The sequence below is a fragment of the Penaeus vannamei genome, chromosome 24 (genome assembly GCF_042767895.1).
Source record: "Penaeus vannamei isolate JL-2024 chromosome 24, ASM4276789v1, whole genome shotgun sequence".
NCBI lineage: Eukaryota > Metazoa > Arthropoda > Malacostraca > Decapoda > Penaeidae > Penaeus > Penaeus vannamei.
In genome coordinates, this window is record NC_091572.1 from 31,250,409 (window position 1) to 31,265,408 (window position 15,000).

Sequence of the window (15,000 nt, forward strand, 5' to 3'; positions counted from 1 at the left end):
CTGTCTGCCCATCTATCTATTTATCTAACTTCCACCCTCTATCTATCATTATGTTTTTGGGTGCGATTTTAGATGCGTGTACCTACGTCTGCCATTGAAAACCACAACTGATATTCGTATATAACTTTTCTCTCCCAGATTAATCACTACGTCGACCACTCTTGCAGGAAACAAGCCCCTTTAGCAAGCCGGAGAAGCACCAACTCGGCCAAAGCAACAAAGGCTGACCATGAACTAGAATACAAGGCCCAGAACGACCTTCGGAGCGCCGGCCGCCTCGCACGCAGAAGACCCGTTGGAGCGGCGATGCGGGAGGGCGCGGGGCGAGAGAGCGAGATCGAGCCGACGATGACGTCCTCAGCGCCAGGACCCCCCTCGAACACGCCCGAAGGACCTGCCAGCGATCTGAGGACTCTCCGCCCTTCGGCAGGATGTTAAGCGGACGACGCAGGACGGCATGGCACCCTCCACGGACTCTCCATGGCCGCCGTCGTTCCCTCGCGACGTGGCCTCGACGGTGGTGGCCTCGGTCCAGCACGTGACGTCATCGGTCAGACTCCTGCTGGTGGGCTGCTTCCAGTGCCAGTCCCTCAGGATCGGCTGCTGGAGGCGCCAGGAGGAGCCCGACGGAGCGTGGTTCGACTGCGAGAAGGTGGGTTCGCAGCTGTGCGAGAAGGGCCCTGAGGATGGGGCAGTCTCGCGTTTCTGTCATCCTCGAAGTTTACGTGATTTGTTGTTGTGTTGCATTATAATAGCACAAGTAGTTTGCCCGAGTAATCTTCGGTGTGTTAAAATTTTTTGATTTTGGCTTATAACAGCGACAGAGAACGAAAGAGAGAAAAGAGGGAGATGCTGTGGCTCTCTTCTGCTTTCCAGATTGTTTTAGATAGTGTATAAGTGCCTTGTCCTGCACCGCTTCCCTTCTCACGCGAGTCCTTCCCTTGCAGCTCCAGGTCGAGCATCCTTTCTGCTACGTGAACCCCGTGGCGCTGACGGAGCCCTCCTCGGCGCCGACCTCCCCCCCGCCCCGGGAAAACCAGGTGCCCGCTCTCGCCGCCGGCAGTGGCAAGGCCGCAATGGGGAGGGGCGCCGGCACCTCGCTTCTGGCTGCGCCTCGCACCTCCAGCCTCCCCTCCTACTCCAGTTACTCCACCTCGAGCCCCTGTAAGCCGAAGGGAGAGGCCATCCCCAACGGCAGCGCCACCCTGCTACGGAACGGCGGGCCGGCCGCCCTCAAGAACGGCGACGTCCACCGCAGCAGCAGCCTCGTGGAGTCCTTCGCGGCCAAGCTCGAGGCGGACATTCGCAAGCTCGAATACGATCCCCGATCTTCTGACGACCGAGGAGGCGAGGAGCGGTGCCCAGGGCTCCGCAGAATGACTTTCTCCTCGGGGACACGATCCTCGAGCTGCCCGACTACCTCAGGGACGCGGAGACGGACGACATGGGCGCCGAGGACGTCGACTTCCTCAGCGACATCCGGCTCGACTGCCACGGATTCGACGAGTGCGCGGAGGCCGAGTCTGAGGGGAGGCCCGGCGACGCCAGGGAGGTGTGGCAGCCGGAGGAACTCGAGGACGCCTTCGAGTGCTACAACATGGCGGCCTTCTACTCCTACGGCGCCCCCCTCGCCCAGGTAGGTGGGCGCGGGGTGGGCGGAGGAAGGGGGAGGGAGAGGGCTATGGGACGCTCCGTTCGGGGCATATGAGGAATTCTGGTTAGAGAGAGAGAGAGAGAGAGAGAGAGAGAGAGAGAGAGAGAGAGAGAGAGAGAGAGAGAGAGAGCGAGAGAGAGAGAGAGAGAGAGAGAGAGAGAGGTGGGGAGGGCTGGAGAGAGAGACTGACAAACTGACACACCACACACACACACACACACACACAGAAGGAGAGAGAGAGAGAGGGGAGGCTAGAAGAGGAAGAGAGACAGATAGACAGACAGAAGACACACACACACACACACACACACACACACACACACACACACACAGAAGAGAGAGAGAGAGAGAGAGAGAGAGAGAGAGAGAGAGAGAGAGAGAGAGAGAGAGGGGGGGGGGGAGGCTGAAGAGAAGAGACAGACAGACAGGGAGACGCACACACACAGCAGTGAGGAGAAAGATCGGAGATAGAGCTAGAAGATAGATAGATAGATAGAGGTGGAGAGATATGGAAGATCAGAGACAGAAGATAGATAAGAACAGATAGATATAGATGGATAGGGAAAGAGGAATGGGAGAGAGATGGGAGATAGAGAAAAGAGATAGAGGAATAGATAAAGAGAGAAGAGGTGGGAGAGAGAGAGGGAGAGATTGAGAGAGAGAGGGAGAGTGATTGAGAGAGAGAGAGGGAGACTGAGAGAGAATGCGTGAGAGACTGAGAGAGAGAGCGAGAGAGAGAGAGAGAGAGAGAGAGAGAGAGAGAGAGAGAGAGAGAGAGAGAGAGAGATTGAGAGAGAGAGAGAGAGAGAGAGAGAGAGAGAGAGAGAGGGTGAGAGAGAGAGAGAGATTGAGAGAGAGAGAGAGAGAGAGAGAAGAGAGAGAGAGAGAGAGAGAGAGAGAGAGAGAGAGAGAGAGAGAGGTGGCGAAGGAGGGAGGGAGGGAGGAGGAAGGGAGAGAGAGAGAGAGAGAGAGAGAGAGAGAGAGAGAGAGAGAGAGAGAGAGAGAGAGAGAGAGAGAGAGAGAGGGAGGGAGGGAGGAAGGAGGGAGGAAGGAGAAGAGAGAAGAGCAGAGAGAGGGAGAGAGAGAGAGAGAGAGAGAGAGAGAGAGAGAGAGAGAGAGAGAGAGAGAGAGAGAGAGAGAGAGAGAGAGAGAGAGAGAGAGAGAGAGAGAGGGCAGAGAGAGAGAGAGAGAGAGACAGAGAGAGAGAGAGAGAGACGAGAGAGAGAGAGAGAGAGAGAGAGAGAGAGAGAGAGAGAGAGAGAGAGAGAGAGAGAGAGAGGGCGAGAGAGAGAGAAGCGGAAGAGAGAGAGAAGCAGAGAGAGAGAGAGAGAGAGAGATGAGAGAGAGAGAGAGAGAGAGAGAGAGCAAGACAAGCGAGACGAAAGCAGCGAGAGAAAGATAGAGAGATAGAGAAAGTGAAGAGAACGAGAGAGAACGAGAGAAGAACGAGAGAGACGAGAGAGAAGAGAGAAAGAGAGAGAGAGAGAGAGAGAGAGAGAGAGAGAGAGAGAGAGAGAGAGAGAGAGAGAGAGAGAGAGAGGTTTGATATCTTGTGCATGACAGCCAGAGCATTTTATTGTTTACACTAAAAGGTCAGGGAAATAAAGAGGGTCATATAAAGATGCCGAGAAACAGTAAGATACAGTAAATCCCTTTTGATTGTTTAAATATAACGCCCCTCTTTAAAGCAATGAAGCTCAGGTGGCATTTTTTAAATTAGTATATGTTCCCTTGCTGAAGGCAATCATATTCATTATGACCTAGACTGAGTTTCATCTCATGCTCGACCTCTCCCCTGTTTCCAGAGCGGCGATAGCCGGAATGCCTCGAAACTCCGAGGAGGGATTCGAAGAGGAGTGTTCCCGGTCACTTTCCATAACAGCAACACCATAAAAGTTTACAAACCAGCGAGGTGAAAGTGAAAGTCCGTTGGCTTTAAAGCTCAAAGGACGAAGGGGTTATTCATAGAAACAGACTGAAATTCCCTGTTCACAGACTAAGACCAGAAGTGCTATCGAGAGGACCAAGCTAAAAGGAGAATTTATCAAAATGTATTGTGTTCGCCGAAAACGTAGGCGAAGTTAAAGTTCCTTGGCACAGGAGGTACCAAGCATCTGTGATGAAATACTTGTACTATTACTGTAGTAAAAGCTTACAATAAGCATCTTATTTATAATCTAGTCAAATCCACAATGCTCTACAATTGCAGTAAAGTTCATTCTCAGTCCATTTGCTGTATGTTGTAAATTTATCCAGTTCATTTTGGTGTTACAAAGCAAAGTTCTCGGCGTTTTACGGGACCAAGGAAATCAATATGCAGGCCGATTCCTTCCAGGTCTGCAGGTATTCAGATCCAGCACTCTCTTCCAGTATATCCGACAACTTGTTTTACCAGAACCAAATCTTGACCAGGAGACTCATGAAAGCGTAGTAGATAGACGAGCTGACAAAGGAAGGACAAACTATAGCCAAAATGTAGGCCAAGAGAGGAGGAACTGAAAGAGGCTATAACATTTCAAATCTAGACGATATCATTGGTGATTACAAACATCTCTTTTTCAAAGTCTATCTTTAGAGAAGAAATTATTAATATGACCGTGCCTTAATACTTATAAAGAAAATGTTGCATCATTTTTGCAAAGTTCAACACATACTATTGGGGCATTTACGAAATAAAGACCATATACTATGAAAAAATGTACGGATAATGGTGTCCTTGTAAACTAAAGATAGATCGTGCCTTTAAAATTATTGTTTAGTATTACAATCTTATGCACTGAGTACAATCATGAATTATTTTCATACTACATGTGACATTAATTATTGGCAGTAATGGACTTGAATTAACTTACCGTGTACCAGTTACTTATACCATTAACAATCATATCAAAGAGTAATGTATGTATATAAGACAACATTAAAGGTTATTTTCTAAAGACAATCAAATTCGATTAGTCCTAATGTAGAGTTAATGGTTACATTTGTAATTTATTCAGGTCTATGAGAATTTATTCATCAATGGCTTTAAACTGAGATATTGTTTATTTAGAAGATATATTTATTGGACTATACCATACACATGTCCGACCTAAGATGAAAATCCTATAAGAATTTTTAAAACTAATATAACTAATTATCAAATATAAAGAGATTGAATAAGAGAATCGCTCTTTTGCGTGGACAATCTTTAAGAGTGAACCTTTGTTATATAGTTATTAATAACAATGCTACTATGTCAGTGTATCGAATGTACATAACTTTTGGTACATTTCTAGTCTTTCAGTGAATTTGTATCCCTAAATAATAAAGAAAAAATGAATATGTTGGTCCCAATTTATTTATTTACCTTCCTTTCACTATTATCGTTTGAAGGAAAGAGATTACTTAGAATGTACTGTTCAGTCTTTTTTATTCAATATTGCTATTTACTCTGCATTAAAAGCACAGGCGCTCGTGAGAGAAAAAAGGTATCGTCTGTATAATATAATGTAAGTAAATGGAAATAAACACCAGAATCTGCAAACTTCAGTAGCCTAGCAATACACTTACTGAAAAACACAAATGTCAAGTTAGGTTCAATTGAAGACTCTGAACAACATCAAACTTACCATAGGAGGCTTCACAATTTGGAGAGTCGAATGGAACTCTGCAAAACCCATTTATTCACTATATTCACAAAGCGCTAAGAAATTAGGATAAATGATGCAGTAAAAGTTCTTAATTGGCAAATAAATCAGGGCTAATGTGTTGAAATCAAACATATTTTAAACTGCATGAATACTTATGCCGACTCAAATGGCGAATTCGATAGATATACACCAATATCCCGATAAAATATCTGAAGATTATGGAAACAATAAAATCGAGTTACACAAACATAATGAACGTTTTTACTTCAAAGAAATGGAATCTACATTTGGGAAAATTCACAGAACAAGAAGTTATATCTGTGGCTGGTGTGTGAATTTGAATTCATTTACGGAAACAAATAGCAATTGGAATTATTTTTACTTTTTTCTGTGGACGATAGAGCGGAAATGAGTCATGTCACTGGCCATGAAAAGTTAGAGAATGAGATGTATATTTCGTGATTACAGACAGACACACGAGCGACAGACGAACCTACGGCATACCCTAGATCGTTGAGACTTCTCTGTCCCTCAGCTGAAGACCATTCTCTCACCACAATAAAGTTCTGCTGCTGGAGTGATGCACGGAGTCTGCTTCCCTCGACGCAGCATTGCTGCCTCGTGCCAGACATGAGCTGTCTTGCACGCAACTGCTCTATCGACCTCGTTACACACACGCACACACATATATATATGCATATAACCTGTGTGCATGCGTGTGTTTATTTTTGATGTTACTGGGAAGCTCAGAAAGAATCATGAAACGTCTGATTATCGATGAGTTACAGATAATCTCAAAGTAAAAGCCATTCTATTAAAGTTCGAATGAAATAAAGAATGCGACAAAGGCACCGATAATGTCTTTGCTGCAGAGTTTTATCTCGTTATCGCATACTTACAAAAAAAAAAAAAAAAAAAAAAAAATCCGTCATAAGCTAGTACAAGATGTGGCCAGACACGAATCTATATCAATATCTTGCCCATTCTTAAACTTCTATACCCTCCTCAAAGTTTTACTTCCTCGGCCAAGCACGCTAATATCTAGATTACTTTCCCCACAGAACCCAGCTCGTTAACATCAATTGGTGGATTGCCTGCTTATATAAGTCTAATGATACGTCAGATAAAAGCTGATGGCAATAAAAGTCTAACGTGTAAGGAAAATACGCGTGGAGAAATTTGTGCAACAAATACTTTTTGTTGTTCAACAACTGGATCAATATCCGACATTGTCATGAAGTTCTCTACTGTGATTTGTAGCTTTGTAGTATTTTGATACCAGCCAGCATCCTTAGCTTTATTCTCACTGCTTTTGATAAACAGTATGTAGATATATTTTTTACACATTTGCTTACGTACTTACAAAACCAACTGTCATTAAGGATTACGTTAACAATAATAAAAATAACAAAAGACACCAACCAATGGTGTTGACGACAATAACAAGGGTAATGAAAACCAACCATATTACTTCTATTACCTAAAGTCTCCCTTATCAAAGCCATCAGACTCATATCTGGCAGAGAGGAGCAGCCTCGTGTGTACAGGGCAACTCGTGTAAGTAATATTGGTCTCTCTTCCACAGAACGACGCAATTTTGCCTCCTATCGTCAGCGGGCTCTGGTAGGTTCCTGCAAACGCGAGGGACAGCGTGTTAGTATTTTACTTTCTTTCTCCATATGTGTGTGAACGGTTATATATTTATCTATCTATATTAATATATATATATATAATATATATATAAAATATATATATATATATATAAATATATATATATATATATATATATATATATATATATATATATATATATATATATATATATATATATATATATATATATATGTGTGTGTGTGTGTGTGTGTGTGTACATATAAATACATACATATATATATATATATATATATATATATATATATATATATATATATATATATATATATATATATATTATATGAATTCTAACACAAACACAATCACGTGAACACAAAAATGAAAAATGAAACTAGCCACAATGAGAAATGAATATACATGTTCAATTTTCAATTCTCATTGTGGCTAGTTTCATTATATATATATATATATATATATATATATATATATATATATATATATATATATATATATATATATAAATTCATACATATTCATTCATATATGTATGTATACATATACATACACACGCACACACACACATACTGATAAAGTTAGGCGAAGTATCAGCTTTCTACAAATTGCTATGCGTGCGTTCGTAACCCGTAGCCGAGGTGGAATGTGCGACTCTCCCGTCCCTTGATCCCCAGTAGAGACTTTGAAGGGCATCAGCTCCCCGGTGACCCAGACCCAAGTGCCTTCAACGGCCTCGTCTGACTCACCGATGCAGATATTTACGTTTTTCGACAGATTGTCTGAAAAAAATATACTATATTTATAGAAATTCATGGGAATCACTTCTCTTTTTACGGAGACTAATGCATTTTTATATCTGATTGTATTACGGATATTGTTTGCAAAGACTATTTCATTGTTGATTTACACCACCCACTTCTCTTAAATCAACTTCCAGTGTAAATAAGGATTAAGAACAAAGATTTCTATAATTATGTGGATATTACTACGACTTCTAAATTACAGAATATACTGATGGTGTGATGTATTCAAGGATGGCCGCATAGGTGTTGACGTCCGAGAAGTGAGCGAGGTCGGCCCCGTACCCAGCCCAGAACTGCCGTGCTGACTGGCAAGTGTGCAGCTCGTCAAGCGCCAGCAGGAGACAGCTGCCTCCCACTTGCGTGAATGGAGACACACACACCACGCCTAAGGAGCATAGGAGAGTTGGGGAAGATTGTGTTAGCCTTGCGGAAGCTATATTAAGTATGTCCTGCTATAAGGTTTTGATGGATCAAAGCTCCGTACAACCCGCGAAGGACATACTCTCAGGTGTGCGTCCTTCTGCCTTGCTGCCCAGGGCCTTCAGCGAGTCGCGAACCTGAACCAACGTCTCGAGGCTCTCCTTCAGGAGCTCCGTCGTGGCCTCCTGCGCCACGGCCATTCTGGCTGATTGAGCCTCCTGCCGCAGCAGGAGAAGGTCCGTCAGGCTCTGCGAGAAAATGTCATTGGCGCATGTCTCTACAGTCTGTCGTCTCTTCTATTGTTTATATGATTATATGCTTGTATATATACATGTGTGTGTGATTGCAAAACGGGCTTTTTCACACATATATGTGTGTATATATGTGTGTGCACGCAAGGTCTATATAAGTACTTCCTATAGTCCTTGTGTTTTACTTTTTAGACGGACACACACACATATGTATATATATATATATATATATATATATATATATATATATATATATATATATATATATATATATTGTCAATGTAAGAGTTGGAGGGCATAGAGGTTGGTGGTAATGAAAGGGGTCTTGGGTTGCTGGTTAACTGCTGAGGGCAAAGGCGTGACCCCAACGAGAGTGACCCCGAGTGCCGAGGGACGAAGGTGAAAGTACCTGTCCTGTGACTGCTTCTTCTGTCTGCTGGGTCTGGTCGGCCCCTTCTGCTGCTTTCTAGACGTCCTTATATTCTGTGCAATTTTTCGTGGCAGATTCAACAGCGTCTGGGCGCGATTTCTTCGTAATAAACACAACAGCGTAAAACTAAATTGCGTTGTTAATATGTAAGCCTATATAAAGCATGGTGTCTGCAGTGCATTACCCCTATTGCAACTGATTGCGACTCTATCAAGTTAGTTACAAGTTACATATTCATCAATACCCATTAAAATTAAGGAAGCATAAACTCTAGCAAGATATCGAATAATAATGAGAATAGACGCCATTAAAGCGAATTAGAATCAGTTATAAAATGTAACTTAAATACTTAATACTTAATAATCCTATAGTGAATTCCGTGTAGGGCGGTCAAATAGGTGGGTAAAAGGGTCATCGACGAGTATGTGTGAATAAGCGAACAATTACCGCGGCAAGTAAATGGAGAGTGATTTTCAAAATACCATATGTGTAAATTCACATAATGGAAAGTGAAAACGCAATCAGTAACAAAAGGAACTACTAATACCCATAGCATATAGAGTGAAGGAAACGATAATTATAAATTCGCAACTATAATGAATAATTAATGCAGGAAAACCGAAACATTACAATAATTGACTAAACTGAAGTATAGTTATTTGCTCTAGGTAAAATAAGACATTAAAGTGAACTGTGTGAAAACAACAACAATATAACAGACGAAAAAACACAAATAACAGCAAATTACCTCAATTAGAGAATGGTTAAGGCAACAGGAATGAGGTGGGGGAGTGAATTGGTGAGTTTTGCCACAGAGATGCGTGGTTTTGTGACTTCGTTGTAAGTTAAAAAAATAAAATAAAAATATTAAGAAATTTTGTATTATAGAATTAGTAGCATGTGCGTTAATAAGAGACAGCTTAAATGTAAGGTGTGTGGACGGGTTTAGGGAGGGTAATAAATTAATCTAATAGCGCTAAAGTAGCGAGGATGTTTCAGTGATACAAGGTGAAGGTGTGACGCCATGGCTGTGTAGATGAGGGTTCACAAAGACTTGATGAGGAAGGCGAGTCGGCTGGCGAGAATGCGTGCGGGAATTCATCTTCAACGACTTCGTCAGGAGCGTTGGACAGGCGTGAGTGATCGTTTTTCATCAAATCGTCAATAACCAGACATGATGTGGGTGGCGTGGATCAAAAGGTCTTGGTAGCGATGGCTGGCGTTGGGTGAGGAGGCACAGGAACGTTCAGCGTTGTGAGGTTCTTTCACCGCTAAGCTACCAGTTGTGAAAGTAAGAGTTGGGTTCAGTTCAGTTAGATTTGCGAAGTCGTAAGCTTCGCCCAGGCCTTTTCTCTGGGGTGGCCCGGCCTGTGTTCAACTATTTCTAGTTAACTCAAATGTTTTCTTTGAACTTTGCATGCTTACCGCGGTGGCTGGATTGCAAGCAAGCGATCCAGCTGCCATGAGCGAAAGCATGTTGCACACCCTTTTTACCAGCCCGGCGGCGGCGGCTGTGGTGGGTGGTCCCTGTCTCAGAAATTGTGTGTGTACACAATTCTGCAAGTAATGTAACAGGGTGGCGTTAGGCACGCCGCAGTGCTTACATGCCCTCCCAGCCTCACTGTCAATAATTTGCCAAGCGCATTGGTAACCTAGTCTTAGTCTGAATAGCATGACTTCGGTACCTCTTTTTGTATTTGGAGGAAGGACCCCAGTAAGCAACGGCCTGAAGCATCTGAGTACCACTTGGCAGCGAGCGATTTTGTGATGTTTTCTCTATATGTGCTCCCCGGAGGACCGCACACGCTGCAGCTTAGGTACCTTGGCTCAGTCCCCTTCGGCTGGGTTTAACGATCATGGAGGATGGGGGCATACGCCCCTGCCCTTTTCGGCTAGTTTATCAGCAAGCTCGTTCCCTTGTATGCCTATGTGGCTTGGGACCCAGTTTATGATGATTCTTCTACCTTGACCGGGATTTTTTGGGCTATGCTTATAGTACTGTTGTCAAGAGGGTGATGTTATCCGGAGGCATGCTATGCTGTAAACTGTCAATAGTTGCTCTTGAATCTGCATGAATGACAACGTGCCCTCCCCTTAGGGACGCGTGTGTCAATGCTTCCATGATCGCAACCGTTTCAGCCTGAAGCGTTGAGGCATTGTCAGTGACCCTAATGGATGCTGTGGTATCCTTTGTTGCAAAGCCGGCGCCTGCAGTATGGTTTAGTAGATCCGCCGGATCCGTCCGTGTAGTAAGTGATACTACCCGGCGGAGTTATTTGTTCAATGACCCTTTGTGCTTGTGCCTTTAGGCTAGGCGTAGAGTCATTGATCTTTTCTCATTGTGAGACAGAATTGAGAATTCGATCATTTCGTTTGCCCACGGCAGGAGGTTCTTTGTAATCATGGTGGGGGGAGTCCACACCCTTGGCAAGCAATGAATCTTTTAGTTGAAAGCGTATCAAAACTCTGGCTGTATGTGTGAGCCAGGAAGGTGTCTGCAAACAACTGATAATCTTGTTGTAGGCGTCTGAGAACTCTTTGTCTTAAATAAGAGTTTGTGGGTGCCCTGCAGGACCCCTTAAGGAAAAGGAACTGTGCTGCCATTAGATCGAGATTCTAGTGTCCACGGACGATAAAAATCAACTTCCATTAGGAGGTTGATGACCTTTGTCCACTTAGATTTTCCTAGGTGATCCTATTTAACTTCGTTTTGTATTGTTTCCAGTTTTTCTTTTAATGTTGTTCTGGAAGCAATGAGGGCGACACAGATGCTGCTAGTCAATAATAGGACGGACAGCATGTACATAGAATGATCTTAGTACTTTGTGTCCTGCTCCTATGTGCCATGTCCCTGTCATGACTTTCATGACGGACAGTCTTTCCTTGGTTCTGTCAAGCAGGTATTGGATCTCCTTTTTGAAAGTGAGTGTGTGTCCTATCCATACACCAAGGTATAGATAGTCCTTCACCCATTCCAGATTCATGCCCTGTACAGTGAGTTTTTTGTTTCTGACATAGTTCTTATAGCCATTGCTTTGGATTTTGCTGCCGATATTTTTAGACCCGTCCTACAACACTCTTCAGACACCAGGTTCAGACAACGCTGAGCTCTAGTTAGGCAGTGGTTGCCAGAGGCTATGATTGCCAAGTCATCTGCATAAGAGATGATCTTGCATCCCTCTGGCAGGTGAATGTCGAGTATGATGGACATGAGGGTATTAAACAGGGCTGGACTAAGAACCCCTCCCTGAGGAGTTCCGACATTTTCAGAGCTGGCATGCGCTGTGAGAGGTGGCCTTGAAATGGAAAATTTGCTGATCTATTTTTAAAATAGTCAGCTATCGGAGCCAAGAGTCTGCCTTTGACTCCTTTGTGGATTAGGGTCTCTTGAATGGCAAGTGGACTTGCCCGTTCAAAAGCCTTCTCCAGGTCAAGGAAGACAACTACGGCGGGCGAGGTGCAGATTGTGCTTAAGAGTGTGGAAATGCTATGAGCAGTGCTCTTACCCCTTGTGAACCCGTGCAGGAATTCATGGGGGGGTTTTGTTTTCCATCGGAGTCTGTTTGAGTACCATCTTCTCAGCTGTTTTGCCCAGGCAGCTGAGAAGAGAGATGGGGCGGTACTTGCCAGGCTCCTTTGGCTTTGGGATGGGAACTATTGTGGCTTGTTTCCAGCTCCCTGGGGCACCGTGGCTGTTTGCCAGGATTTGTTGATAATCTGCAAAAATGCAAGTTCTCCTGCAAGGCCTAGATGCGAAATGATGGGGTGAGAGATCCCATCAGATCCCGGTGCTGACCCAGAACTGGATTTGCGTATGATTTTCTTAGTTCCCTAAGAGAGAACAAGGCATCTGCTTCATCAGCTTCGAGTGCGCTGTCTCTTATGAGAGCAAGTCTTTCTGGATTTAAGTTTTGTTGTTTTTCTCTCATCAATGGAGGCAGATTGTTGGTGCTGGTTCTGGCAGAGAACTCAAGCACCTTAATCTGTTAACCTCTGATTGTGGGTCATGATGAAGGTGCATTTCGGGGCCCGGCGGCTTGTCGCTTGCCTGATCCGTTTCCACAACTCTGTAAGGCTGGTCTGGTACCCAAAAGACTGGCACCATTCCAGCCATTTTTCCTGCCCCACCTTACTCTGTTGGCAGTTTCCTTGGCATCCACAACAGCTTCCCTCAGCAGGGCCAGATTGTCAGGAGATCTTTGCCGTCGGAAGTTTTTTCTACACATGTAACCCTGTGGTTGACCTCTTTGATCTCGTTATTATAGTACATGAGCGTCTTTGTGAGTTCTGGACCATGGACGGGAATTTTGGGAATGGTTTGTGAGGCTGCCTGGTTTATAGCCTGGATTAGCCTTGCCTCTAGCACATCCACATCTTCATTATTGTTATTGGGTTCATTGTCTTTCAGACATCAGGCCAAGCCTTCTTGGAAGGCAAACCAGTTGGCCTTGTCTGTTTTCCATTTAGGAATGTGATGTGGTCTTTGAGCTGGACCTGCATCCATTAGGGTGGTGACTATGCCGTAGTGATCACTAGTAACCATATCATCGACACACCACCGAATTCTCTCCACCATTGTTGCTGTGGCAAAGGTAAGGTCTAGGACCTCTCCCCTCACATGCGTTGGTTCATTGGTGTTGAGAAGAGCGATCTCAGAGAATGTCTCAAGCACTTCTGCTATATGAATGCCTTCCGCATTCGGCCTTTTGCGGGGATTCAGCATGGATATGTGTGCATTGAAGTCTCCTGCTACTCAGTCCACTCCGGTCTTGTGCTGCAGTAGCACAGACCTGGATTTAGATCTAAGCTCTCCTGAAGTGGTTTGCTATAAATATTGTATATTTTTATGAAGCCCCCAAGGTAGCTGAATCTCAGCAGCAAGAGATTCAACACCATCTCCACAGTGAGGCGGATTGGCTATTAAGGAGCAAGGGATAGCTTCTTTTACCAGGGTCATCTGACCTCTAGCACCATCCAGGTTTGGAGTGGTGAAGGCATGATGTCCTGAGCTTTATGGGATCTTCCAATGTTAGTGTCTCCTGGAGCATGACGACGTCAATGCTCCTTGCTCACACAATGGACTGGAGGAAATGAATTCTTGCTTTTATAGCTACAGATATTCCACTGCAGTATGCTTAAGGTGTGTGCCATGATGGTTACTCAGTGTCACCCAGGCTTTGTCTTCCGATGCCCCAGTGCTGGTGGCATCAGATAAATGAGATCCTCATTGATTGAGGATTGTACAAGCTTCACTCTAAGTCAGACACTCCAGTTAAGGCCTTACCTGGGGGTGTGGGGCCTAGGTTGGAAGTGTCACCCTGGGTCGGAGGACGAGACTTTGGCTGGCACAAACTCGGCCTGCTGCACAGTTTCAGCCTGTCCTGACAGACTAGCTGGGGTTTTATGTGGTGTTTCTTTTGAAGCTATTGCCATCCGAGGATTTGGGGAGGGGAGCGCTGCTCGTTATCGGTTTGGAGGGCTTCTAGCTTCCTTCCCTTCAGAGCCGCCACAGTTTGGGTCATAGCCGTCATGGCGACCTGCACTGCTTTCTCCGCCTCCTCACTGGTCCTCCCTCCAAGGCTGTTGCTACTGCAGAAACTGGCACTCAACAGGAGAGTCATATCTTTCTCGTCAAAGAAAGGATTATAAATGTATTTGGGGGACCATTGCTGTGGACTTTGAACCTTTTTCCCTTTGGTTCTTTTTTGTGGTTTTGCCCCACTAACTTAAGCTCCGAGGGAATTCCTCTCTGTAACGAGGTATCCAATTTTCTCTGTGGGGGCGACTCCTTCCTCTTAGGAGGTCGGGGAGTCTTCTCTTTTTTATTTTGTTTTTTGTTTTGGCCCCAGACATAGGTACCTGGGGGCACTGGGACAAAGTCAGGACGTTTTTTGGCTAGCTCCTGCTTTTGTCACTGCCTGTTTCCTGACAGAGCAAGCCAGACTCCAGGCATGATGTGTTTTTGGCACAGTTTGGACACTTGGCTGTTGTGTCCTTCTGGCCATCTTTGTGTGCCTTAATTCACACTTCCGTTTCGTGTGCCTCTCCTTTGCAGCACCACATTTGGCTTTGGCCTTACAGTTGGCCTGGTGATGCCCGAATTTTTGGCATGTGAAGCACCTCAAGGGCTCTGGCTTTTATATGTCCTGAGCTTGTATGAGCCCCGGTGCCAGATCAAGGGTAG

The 15,000-nt window shown here is 44.6% G+C and overlaps 1 non-coding gene across 1 annotated transcript in view; it reads left to right on the forward strand.

The window, feature by feature from the left end:
* LOC113829867 (uncharacterized) overlaps window positions 1-4,085 on the forward strand; it is a 26,316-nt gene extending 22,231 nt beyond the window's left edge. Inside the window, exons 2-5 of the transcript XR_011399525.1 lie at window positions 168-652; window positions 948-1,630; window positions 3,460-3,748; window positions 3,780-4,085. This is a non-coding gene — a transcript (uncharacterized protein). The remainder of the gene's footprint in view (window positions 1-167; window positions 653-947; window positions 1,631-3,459; window positions 3,749-3,779) is intronic.
* The last annotated feature ends 10,915 nt before the right edge of the window (window positions 4,086-15,000 follow it).